The 13,043-nt window shown below is 36.9% G+C and overlaps 1 protein-coding gene across 1 annotated transcript in view; it reads right to left on the bottom strand.

The window, feature by feature from the left end:
* Nucleotides 1–13,043, bottom strand: part of SCFD2 (sec1 family domain containing 2) — a 393,678-nt gene that overhangs the window by 217,874 nt on the left and 162,761 nt on the right. The window lies entirely within an intron of this gene.

Genomic DNA, 13,043 nt, shown 5'->3' with positions numbered 1-13,043 from the left:
TATGAAGAAACCTTTTTTAGCCAAAGATTAAATTCTTTGCAAGGTGGTGATTTCTACAGAAAAGAAACCCCCAATCCTACCTCAGACTATGAAAAAGACAGATCAGATTTAACTGTTGTTCTTAACCACCACAACAAAAATAAGGAAATAAAGAGTCCAATTATTTTAGAGTATAGTTTGGACAAAACCACAGCATCTAGAATTAAAACCCTAAAGCATTTTACATGTTGGAAAATGTCAATTGTTAATGAACATTGCACCCCAACAGTTTCCTGTTCCAGATGGCTCTCTGTCAGGTTGGCAACAACTCAAGAGCCTGACGAAGAGGTGCAGGCATATGTCTTGTGTTTAAAATGAAAGAAAAAAAAGCAGAAGGGGGCTTCATTTCATAAACACTTCAGGGAAAATTACCATTCCTTTTGGGACCAATTCAGTCCAGGTGCTAAGGACAGAAGAAACAGGCAACACACGAAGGCAGAAAAAAGTCAGGCTTCTATGGGAATTACATTCTTGGTTACATTTACAACTAAATTTCAAAATACAAATGAGTATCACCATGGTTGTACACATATGTTCTCCTCCTGGTTTTTAAAATATTAATCTTCTCTTCTCACATAATAAAATTATAAGTCAGAGCCTAGAGCCTGTTGTGTCTCTCTTTAATTTTCTTCTGCCACAATTCTAGGCTGAACTACTTGTACCTAAGTGTTTTTCCTCCTACCCAAGGTCCTAATGGTCCTCTTTTTTGGCTTAGAGTATTCTCCTTTATGTTCTGATTAAGGGTAATCTGATTTTTGAGGGATAATGTCTCTTAGAACTTGGGACATGGATTCAGAACCAACATTCTCAACAACCATCTTTCCAATGTTAGTTTCAGAAACCGTATGTGACATTATACCTGGGGCCCTCTTTATTCTAGGCACTCTGACCTTAACAGATAAACTACAAAACACATTTAAAACAAAATCTCACCTGCTATGTTCACTTGGGACGCATATATGGGATCTGAATTTCCACTTACCAATAAATAGATCACCAAATACATATCAAAATACTAACAGTAGATTTCTCTGGGTAGTGGGTTCATAGGTAATTTTAAATTTTATTCTGTGTCTATTAAAGAGCAAAAGATCTTCCAACGATCCTACAGTGAACAAGTATATGGCTGTCATCAGGGAAGAAAGTCCGATTATAAATATTTTAAGGAACACATAAATATGAATGGAGCTCTAAAATTCATCCAGATGACAATCTCTGCCCTTCTAATTCTTATATGCAAAGAATTATATATAATTACACAGCCATGCATGACAGGCACAATTACTGCTACTCGAGTGTTGAGGGGCAATTGCATGGTGAAAGCAGCTTGAGCTCTAAGAATTCCCTTAGTCCACAGTTGTTCTGATGCTGTTTTTTAAAACATTAGTGAAAATTCCAGACAATTATTTTTAGGCATACAAATACCTACTCTTGAAGCAATTATTCTGGTGCCAATGACATCTTTATCCATTTACAGGCAAAATACAAAACCCAAGAGGGAGAAGATAAGATGTATTTTTTAAATATAAAGAAATAAAACTGGTTTGTTAGTGAATGTTCTCATGGTGGACGTACCTAGCTTTTGTACGTCAGTATCCCTTCCTCTGTGGAATTACTCCAGACCCTATGTTAAGTGGCAGTGCTGGACTGTCGATCACAGCCCACCGCCCATTTCTCCAAATCCCTGCCCCGACCTCCCTCCTGCTCACTCCCAACACAGCTATGAACACAGCACTCAGCTTGGCCAAAGGGAGCCCCATTCCCCTGGCAACAGTGAGTGGAACAGTAACAGTGACAGTCAGCTTCGTTTCCTAGGATTGATCTACAACCCCTGGAAGAAAAAAAGCTCTCTCTTTTCCTGAGTTCCTATTCTGGAATGACATAAGCCAGGAATGTCTGGGAGGGAGAGAGGTCACACAGAGGCAGCTGTGATAGAAAAGAATGAGGTCAATACTTAGAAGGATGAAAAGCTTAAAAGATGCAGAGTCCCAATCACACTGTTGGAGCCCCTGCCCGAAAATTCCTAAATATAGCTCTGTCTCCAGACTTGCCATATAAGCAAATATGAATGGCAAATACCAACTAGGAAGACATGCTAGCAAAATATATGACTAAGTATCAATAAACTTAATAATACAAATGCTCTGATTTAAAATCATTAAGAATAAAATTAATAATCAGTAGGAAAAAAAGGAAAAGACCACGAGCAGGCAATTCACAAAAGATGAAAACAAATGGCAAGTATCTGCTTTTCATCAATATTCAATAAAATTGTATGTGGCTTCTTCTACACTGTTCGTGACATTTCCAAATTTTCTACAAGGAGAACGTATGACTGTAATAGTAGAGGAAAAACCTTAAAGATATTAAAATATAAAATTAAATTTAAGAATGTTATCCTGGTATCAGCAGGCAGGATAAATGGGTGGGCAGGCGTGGAGTCAGGGATTTTAGAGGGAAGGCCATGGGAGAACACGGAGCATTTTTGGAGAGCTGTAAACAGCATCTCAAAGGAAACAGAGCTGGGCTGCTCTCTAGGAGCTGAGGTTGAGTCAATGACTCCACTGCTTCCCTTCTGAGATGACAGTGATAGCATGAAAAAGATAGAATGGTATTGAGGAGGAGCTGATTTAGAGGTAGGGAAGGGAGTACATTGATTCCAATAAAAATAAAAAGCAAAAGAAGCTAGAACCATAGAATGGTAGTGAAAGAAGAGACCTTAGATTCACCTAATAAAACTCTCATTTTACGATGAGGATCCTGAGTCCAAAGGAAGCTAAGTGACTTACTTTCAGGTTACACACCTACGGGCGTATTTAGGAATAAACATCAGGCCCCTTCCCCTCTGTGCTCTTTTCAACCATACCACCCAATCACTCCTATCTGAGCCAGAGCTATGTGTTTAAGAAAATTACCCTGTATTCCATGCATTCCATTTGTTCTCTTTCATGACTGAGAAATTTATAGTCTAATGTGCAGTTAATAAGAATCAGCAAGTATTAATCTCTCTGTCACACACACAATTATTACTATTGGCATCATGTGCAGACATAAAAATTAACGATATGGACAGTCTGTCTCGTGCATTTGTGCATCTATAAATACCACTGCAAGAAGATACGTTCCAGTGTCTTAGTTAAGAATGACTGTTTTTATGAGCTGGTATGGAAAAATTAAGTACTTGAGAAAGTAATTCGTAGTGATCTCTTAATATTTTTGCAAAATTGCATAACTGGCTAGCTACCTTGATAGGCAGCTCTAAATATTTTTATACACAGCTTGTGATATATTTTAAATATGAACTAAACATTGTAATCTTCACTTGATATAGCCGTTTTGTAATATGTGCTGTGGTTAACTATTTTAATATGTTGGACAGTAAAACTAAATGTAACAGTTCCAACATTTCTCATGGGAGTGATTTAGGGCAGACATATGTTTTTCATTAAGACTTTCCAGCAGAAATCTTAGAAATCAAGAGGAAAAATAGACCCTATTATACCAAACAGTGTTACAAACCATAATAGAAAACAACAGTCTTTAAAGCTTTTGTTTTGTTTTGTTTTGGCAGCCCTGAAACAAGAAATCTGAAACACTAGAAATGAAGGTATATACCTTAATGAAAAGTCTAATACTGGAATGCCACAATAACTGAGAATCCATAAACTAGAACCAAGAGGTGAGGCAGAATCTTTTCTGAAATGAATTTTCCCCTGCATCCTGAAGTCCTCTTTCAGCTGAGTGAGTGGATTCTGCAGTCATGGTTTTGTACACTGTCACCTACTGTAATGAACTGAAGTTTTCATTCAAGTGTGGGTAACATGAAGGGTGGCAATGAACTTTTAGGATCACCCTTCTAGTTACCACAGCAACAGCCTTTGTCATTGGCAGTCCTCAAGGTCCAAGGAACAACTTTTCAAGGGAAAGATTTCTGAAATCTTGAGAACTATTTTTCAATTGAAATAGTGCCCGTAGGAGCAGAAATCTGCAGAAATGCATATTTGATGAATTACTGAGGGAAAGCTGTGAGAGGAGGAAAGAATGCAGAGGTGACAGAGTAAAGGAAGCACAGGAGGAGAAATTCTCATTAGCTCCTCATCTTTTACAATTCTCTGTTGGGAAGTACTTTATATTTTACAAAGAAGACTGACTTTCTACAAGGCTGGGAAAGTACTTGACCAATGATGAAAAATGCTTTGTTTGAAAGACATACCTCTACTAACGTAATAAACAAAACGTCTATGCCTTGTGTTGATGGAGATGAAAGTTTTCATAATAAAGTGGCAGCCATAAATAGCAATAATAATTTTATATGGTCTATGTTTACCTGAACTTTTTCAAAAGAGGAAAGCTGTCAAAAATAAATCATTGCAAATAGATTTGTACTCTTGGTTGTAGAATGTGGCTTTGTCTTACTAAGGAGATAAGAGTAGATATATATGCTTTCCACTGGAAAGTAGACCTGAAAGTACCATAAGCTACCTTCCACAAGCCATTGAAAACGAATTCTCAGCTCCTTCTCATCGAAGTCCTCTGTTAGATTTTCACAGGAATGCAAGTGGATATTGGTTGAGAGCTCACTAGACTATTCTTACCTTCAGTGTCCCTAAGAACAGTGCTTTCCAAACTGGACCTGCCTTTCCTCATTTATTATCCATGGTTGATCTTAAACAGGGCAAAAGAAAAGTGGGAAGGAATAGAGAAGAAAAAACTCAGGAAACAAGATCCCTTAAAATCAAAACTTTAAAAAAGTTGAAGATGATTTTAAAAATCATGGTGCATCATGAAGGTAATTTATACATTTTATCCCAATCAATGTGAAGTTCAGATTATTCCAGTTAGAATAACAGGAATCCTCCCATTATTTTATGCCCAAGTTTTGGGAATTACATAGCAAAGGAAGCAGAACTATGGATCTAGCTAGAAAAATACCATCTTCCCAGAATTTGAGGAGAACTTATGCACCATCCCTTCCACAGAACTGACTTTTCACACCGTAATATTTTAAAGTCCTAAAATGTCTTAGTAAAATTCCTACTGACACAAGTCTCAGTGTCAGTTCCCTGTGCTGGGAAGCTCTTCTCATGGGGGTGAGTCAGACTTGCTGGCTGGCTTTATTTTCCTGAGTTGTCTTCCTAATATTAAACCCAAAATTGCTTCCCAGCATTTTCCATCCAATAGACAGAGTTCTGTGGGAAGTCTACTTCCACTTAGATGGTATCTTTACAGAATCTATTTGGAAGGAAAACCTATGCTACTTCACTGGTAAACTCATGCCAGGTTAAAATGTAAACAAATGTGATTTTTTTTTTTTCTTTTAGTTAAAAGAAGTCAAAAAAGGAGGTCACTAGGTCCTTTCCTTTGCTTTCTGACTGACCTGTAGTGTCTAATTTCATCTGCCTAGAGATCTTTCAGATTTCTAGTAAGTATTAGTTAGAGATTTAAACGCTTTTCTCTGTAATCAATACCTGAGGCAGTACCTAGTATAAAGATTGCAACCTGTATGCTGGGTTGTATACTAGATACTAAACTCTAGTATAAAGATGGCAACCTGGAAGCCTACAAGCTGAATTCTGCCCTTCAACAAGATCTCTTTGACTCACGCAGTGTTTTAGAAAATGAGCCAACTTTTTAAATTTGGTTAATTAAGAATATTAAAAAAAACCCTCAGATTCCTGATTTCTTGAGAGATTGACAATATTAGACTCACGCTCTCCTAGAAACAATTAGAGGATCTCCAGTTTGACACAGTCATCACCACTCCCTATTGCCCCCTTTATTAAGACCAACTATCTTTTGCTAATTATCACTGTACTTTCACTGTTGTTTTTCCAAAACCTAACCTACTTTACTTATTTATATTAGTTGCTGGTCCCTGTAAGCATTTGAGTTTGAGACTCCTATTGCAACTCATGATTTCAAACATTTTTAAACTATGGGGATATCTTATAATTATGTTTTTGGTATCTGTTACCTAAAAGATACAAAGGAAAAATTCTATAGCTTCAGCAATATCTTTCAATGAATTTGTATTTTATAAATTACAATTATATCTACAAATATTTGTATATTTATATGTGAAGAGTAATACTGAGTATATGCATGAAGCACAAAGCACACACAGAGGAGTGAACCTTTTGTTCTAACTCCTAGATTTTCCCAGGGATCCATGAGACAAAGGTTGGGAATCACTGGTCTAGTAAAAAGAATTCTGGACTGGGAATCAGGAAACACAGTCTCTAGTTCCATCCTTGCACTGGATAGGCTATTGGTTGGTGATCTGAGGCAAATTAGTCAACCTTTTGGGGCACTGATTTTCTCTTGTGCAAAATGAATAAACTGGATAATTGTTGAGAACCTTTCCATTCATAAAACATAATAATATATGCCTTATGAGTCTTTATACCTATTACAAAAACCCAGGCAACTGGGACCTCCCCAAAGTGTACCTGGGTTTTACCTAAAGACAAAAGGTTTATTAGGGAGGGAACTGCCATGGAAAAAATGGAAACACAGGGAAAACTGCAACTCTACTATTTCCAAGTTTATATATAATTTTATATTCTCCATTCCAAACCATGTTTGAAAAACTAGCAGTATATTTATGAGTAAACTGTCTTAAAGACAACTCAGCATTATAGATATATTTCATTTGAGCTCAGATATTTGGGGTATAATTTTTTAGGCATATAAGTTTATGGGCTCAAACGTACATATTCTTTTCAGATCAAAGGCGACACTGTTTACAAAAGCACTTTGAACACTATAGTATTATCTAGGATTATCAGATATTATAATGCTGTTATTACCTGATAGTCCCACCTGACTCCAAATCCTGTGCTCAGAGCCTTTACTCCACCACTGCCGCCCCCCAGAGTTTCCATGCTTAGAGACAATAATGCCAGATACATAGACATGTTCAATGAATACTGATAAGTTTAAAATATTTGGGCTGTAAGTCCATGATACTAGCACACAATAGTGTGTTTTTTCAGTATATATTGTAAAAGAAAACTAATACTATAAATGCACCCGGGGCATCATTCCATCTCACGGTATATTATATTGCCTTAGAATTTCCTCTGTCAGGGAAGCCTATAATAATAACTGCAGCAAATTCAAGTTTCTTACGTAATGCCCATTCTCACCTTCTTTCTTTTAACAGAACCCTGACTTTGTTCATGACAAATATGTGCCCAGTTAAAAATATTCATCAGATTCTCTGGTAGCCAGAGGTGGTCATGAAACCCAGTTCTAGGCAACGATTACAAGTCTTCTGGGTAGGACTTCCAGAAAGCTATGGTTCCCCTAATATAAAAAAGGGCAGACACCACTAGTATATTCCTTTTACTTTCATCCTTCCTCCCTCCTTGCCTAAAGCAGGGACACAATACATGGAAGAGGAGTGTCCACCTCATGACCATGATGATGAAATATACCGACAGGAAAAAAAAGGAAGAAAGGGAGGAAAGAAGGAAGCCAAAAGGAGTGTGAGTTCTGCTGCTAGTCTCTGAACTTCCTGCTGAGAAAAAAATAAATCCTTATTTATTTTTATTTATTATTTAAGCTAATCTTGTAAATTTTCCATTACATATATCCAGGTACAATCCTAATATAATAATACAGAAATTGATAATCCCAAATTATCAACAGGAAGTAAAATAAGAATCTAATAAATATAAATTACAGTTTCTGTGGTATTATCATGCCTCTCTCTTGAACCATAGAGCTATTAAATATTTTGAATCTTTCATTCCCTAGCATTACACTGAACCTAACTAAATAGATCTAGCTCTTATTGACCTGATCTTTAAAGACACTATAAAAATTCAGGGACATAAATTAATGAGTAATATAAAAACTGTTTACCAAAAAAATTGTTTTCCAAGAGTTTTGGGTGTCAAAAACCATATGCAAGTTTTGTTTTTCTTTGCTTCCTGATTCCAGAGCCTTCTGACCAACATACCTTAGAGCACTGATTTGCCCTTAATAGTTTACCAGTGTGCCAAGCTGCTGCTTCGGTTCACAGGTCTGGCGGGTAGGGCCTGGAGTGATCAAGTCCCTGCTGCTGCTGGCCCCCGACCACACCAGCCTGTCCACTTACCTCGGTAGACTCTGCAAACATTCTTACTGCCTGTGTGCAAAACCGTGTGAAAAAGGCTGGGAAGCACTGCCCTACATGACAGCTAGATGCCATCAAAATAATAACAGCAATGGAAAAAAAAATTACCTATTACAATGCTGCATGGATCAAAAATTAGCTCACACACATCACATCATTTTATTCTCAGCAAAGTCATGAGTGGTCAATAGGGCGCTTATATTTATTATCAAGGTTCAGAGATGGTAATGCGCCCACTAACACACACTGCTAGGAAATGACAGAGCCAGGACTTTTGAATCAAGGATTTCTGCTCTAAGCCTCTGCTCTTTCTGACATAGCTCCCTGTATGATGACAGTCCACATTTGCACAGATCTTTGAAATGAGTGTTTTGATTTCATACTCTGAAGAAAGTTCAAATGGTTTTCCTTTGTTTTCTCTTGTGACTGCCATGCAAATACTAACATATATGGAAACTGATACTCTCTTTGAACTTAGCAAGACTGAGAAAGCACAACACTAAATGACACACTTAGGCCATACCAATTTTCTTTTTACAACTCCCATCCCTGACACCCTGAGAGCCAACCCTTGTTATTTTGTGTGAGTAGAAAAGAGAGTTTTTGCCCACCACTCTCCCCAAGAGTACCTATTAAAAAGAAAATAATACGCTGCCGTTGACCATGCTTAAGTTTTGCTTTGTTTTGCCGAACACAATTTCTCATTGCCCTTTCCATAAAAGGGAAGAATAGAGAGAAATGAAAGAAACTATCAAAAGTAAATTACACTTTTAACATATAAAAGGAAATATGAATTTTAAATATAGGGTAATTATTGTCGAGAGGTATTATTGAAATAAAAGGAATTTAAGTTTGCTACTACTGTTTTAGAAAGCTAGACAACCAATAGATTTCAGTGACTAGATATAATATTTTAATTTCTTTATAGCAATGGAGAAACAAAGAGGATACATGCACCAAAACAGGAAGGTATGAGGAAACTCCTATAAGGAGCTATTATAGACAGATTCAAAAGCACAAGTAATATCTATAATATTAACCAAATATTAATTCACTATTCAGAAAGTGAGCATGCATGGCATAAAACAATAAGTTTAAGCAAGCAAAAGTTACAGAATACAATATGCAGTGGTTATGGAAGTGAGCCTGTGGCAGGTTTAGAATTTCATGTTTAAAGACATGGGCTCCAGATCCAGAACACCTAGGTTCAAATCCTGGTTCTATCACTTAGCAGTTGAGTGATGATAACATGCTTAATTTTTAGTACAGAAGAAGTATTGATTTCTTGATTCTATCAACAGTTAAGATTAGTAAAATTACAGCATTATATAAAAAGTAGAATTCTTATCTTGATTGCTTGTTTTCAATAGTACTTTTAAACTAAATCTCATCAACCACAAAATGTCCACAAGACATAGAGTAATTTCTGCCACCCAGTAGCAAATAAGCTGAGATTATAAACTGGAATAACATAAATGCAACACTGTGGGCAAGTTCATGGTAAAAGCCAAACTCACCTAGTTCCATGAAAGGCTAAGCACATTTGGAAGACAATTCAATTCTTCCAGTACATACTGCGTATTCCATCCTATTCTACAAGACCGAGTCACCACTGCCTCAACACTATCCTATTACTCCTTATCCTGAGATGTAGATTAAACATTCTCTTCAGCAGCTAACTGTAAACATAAACCCTACTTCTCAGGACACATGACTTTTCAACATACTTAATAAGGGGCATGTCTATACTGGCCAAGTAAAAATCTACCTTCAGAAATCAAGTCCTTTTGGTGTCCACAAGGTTTGATCAATGCATGTGTGTTCCACTGGCAAGTTGACTTATGTCAAGTCTAAGTAGTACATCTTATCCACCCTGTTTGAACTGTACATCCAAAGCTAATCTAGGGAATTCTTCACAGAATTAGAACAAAAAATTTTACAATTTGTATGGAAACACAAAAGACCCCAAATAGCCAAAGCAATCTTGAGAAAGAAAAACAGAGCTGGAGGAATCAAGCTCCTGGACTTCAGACTATACTACAAAGCTACAGTAATCAAGACAGTGTGGTACTGGCACAAAAACCGAAATATACATCAATGGTACAGGATAGAAAGCCCAGAGACAAACCCACACACATATGGTCACCTAATTTATGGCAAAGGAGGCAAGAACATACAATGGAGAAAAGACAGCCTCTTCAATAAGTGGTGCTGGGAAAACTAGACAGCTACATGTAAAAAATGAAATCAGAACACTCCCTAACACCATACACAAAAATAAGCTCCAAACGGATTAAAGACCTAAATGTAAGACCGGACACTATAAAACTTTGAGAGGAAAACATAGGAAAAACACTCTTTGACATAAACCACAGCAAGATCTTTTTTGACCCACCTCCTAGAGTAATGAAAATAAAAACAAAAAATAAACAAATGGGACCTAATGAAACTTAAGAGCTTTTGCACAGCAAAAGAAACCATAAACAAGATGAAAAGACAACCCTCAGAGTGGGAGAAAATATTTGCAAACGAAGCAACTGACAAAGGATTAATCTCCAAAATATAAAAACAACTCATGGAGCTCAATATCAAAAAAACAAACAACCCAATTAAAAACTGGGCAGAAGACCTAAATAGACATTTCACCAAAGAAGACATGCAGATGGCCAAGAGGCATGTGAAAAGATGTTCAACATCACTAATTATTAGATAAATGCAAATCAAAACTACAATGAGGTATCACCTCAAACTGGTCAGAATGGCCATTATCAAAAAATCTAGAAACAATAAATGCTGAAGAGAGTGTGGTGAAAAGGGAACCCTCCTGCACTGTTGATGGGAATGTAAATTGATACAACCACTATGGAGAACAGTATGGAGGTTCCTTAAAAAACTAAAAATAGAACTACCATATGACCCAGCAATCCCACCATTGGGTATATACCCTGAGAAAACCATAATTCAAAAAGAGACATGTACCACAATGTTCACAGTAGCACTATTTACAATAGCCAGGACATGGAAGCAACCTAAATGTCCATCGACAGATGAATGGATAAAGAAGATGTGGCATATATATACAATGGAATATTACTCAGCCATAAAAAGAAAGGAAATTGAGTTATTTGTAGTGAGGTGGATGGACCTAGAGTCTGTCATACAGAGTGAAGTCAGAAAGAGAAAAAAAAATACTGTATACTAATGCATATATATGGAGTTAAAAAAAATGGTACTGATGAACCTACTGTCAGGGCAGGAATAAAGATACAGACACAGAGAATGGACTTGAGGACACGAGAGGTGGGGTGGGAAGCTGGGGCGAAGTGAGAGTAGCATCGACATATATATACTACCAAATGTAAAATAGATAGCTAGTGGGAAGCAGCAGCATACAACAGGGAGATCAGCTCAGTGCTCTGCGACAACCTAGAGGGGTGGGAAAGGGAGGTGGAAGTGAGGCTCAAGAGGGAGGGGATACGGGGATATATGTATGCATATGGCTGATTCACTTTGCTGTACAACAGAAACTAACACAGCATTGTGAAGCAATTATACTCCAGTAAAGATGTATAAAGAATAAATTTAAAAAAAAACAAAGCTAATCTAGGTAGGAATGTATACTTCGTATTATAAAATAAGATGTCTCCAAAATTTAAAGATACACTAAAATTTTCACAAATTCTTATTTTTTTTTACCTTCAACTGCTAACTTTACAAATTTTCCTAATATAAACACGAATGTACAGAAGTGTTTTTAAACATGAAATCACATTTAAAAGCAAGAAAATGCACTATCCTGAGCAATCATAAAATAGAGAAACCAATAAAGAATGAAATTCTGGGTCAATAAACACCTTGAGCGAATATCGAATGAACACTGACTGCCTGACCTCAATTCTCAAAATAATACAGTAACACACTAACGCTGCAGAAAGCTATCCAAACACCCTCGTTAAAACACACCATCTTTGTTGTCTGTTTCTGGAATTATGTGTGTTAAGAATAACTTCCAATTATACTCTCCTAGCGTTCAAATTGACTTTGAATCAAATCACTGTTCTAAGCTCTATATAAACCATATTAAGCCTTTCTAAGTCAATATTCATTGATAGCCAAACACACACATGGAATCACACTCAGTGCTGTACCTTAATGAAATGGGAACAACTCCCACAAGTTTTCCTTAGGTAGATTTTAAGTTGGCAAGCAGGTTCTGTACTGGGCAAGGAAACGTTTCATTTCTGTGGGAAGTTCATTCGGTTTCCATCTTGTCAGGGTTTCATTTTCCATGACCAGGCACAGGAAAGGTCAGCAGTGGGCACAAAGGAAAGCACACATGCACGGGATGCTCAGGTGGACAGAGACACAGCCTGCTTCTGAGAAAGCTGGGTGCTCCCCCCAGGGAGGCGGGACAGGGGACAGGAGGAAAAGTCAGATGATATGTAACCTCCCTCAGTTGAGCCTTCCCCAGTGGAGAGGTCTACATGCCCCCCACACACATATCCATGAATGAATGGCAACCTGGTATGTTTTTAAAGTATTTACATTTTACATGTAAGTTTTAATAACTTCTCACTCTCAAACAGGCCCAGGCTCAATCCACACTACTAGCAATAAGCTTTACACAAAATATAAAGAATATTGAATTTGATATGAAACAACACAAATGAATATCTCCGTAAGTTATATCACAGTTCTTACTAGAAGTGAAAATGGTTAGATTTTAGGATATTTAATTATGTATTTCCCCCAAATCAACAGCCTACTTTACTGGGATGTTTGGGGATTATTTTGGATACTACCAATTAATTCAGATTCAAGATGAAATATGAGAAGTCAAAATATGAAACTATTCTTGAAAATGGCAATTTTCATCCTATAA

This window comes from Balaenoptera ricei, chromosome 5 (genome assembly GCF_028023285.1).
Source record: "Balaenoptera ricei isolate mBalRic1 chromosome 5, mBalRic1.hap2, whole genome shotgun sequence".
Classification (NCBI taxonomy): domain Eukaryota; kingdom Metazoa; phylum Chordata; class Mammalia; order Artiodactyla; family Balaenopteridae; genus Balaenoptera; species Balaenoptera ricei.
This window is presented reverse-complemented; position numbering and strand designations above follow the sequence as displayed.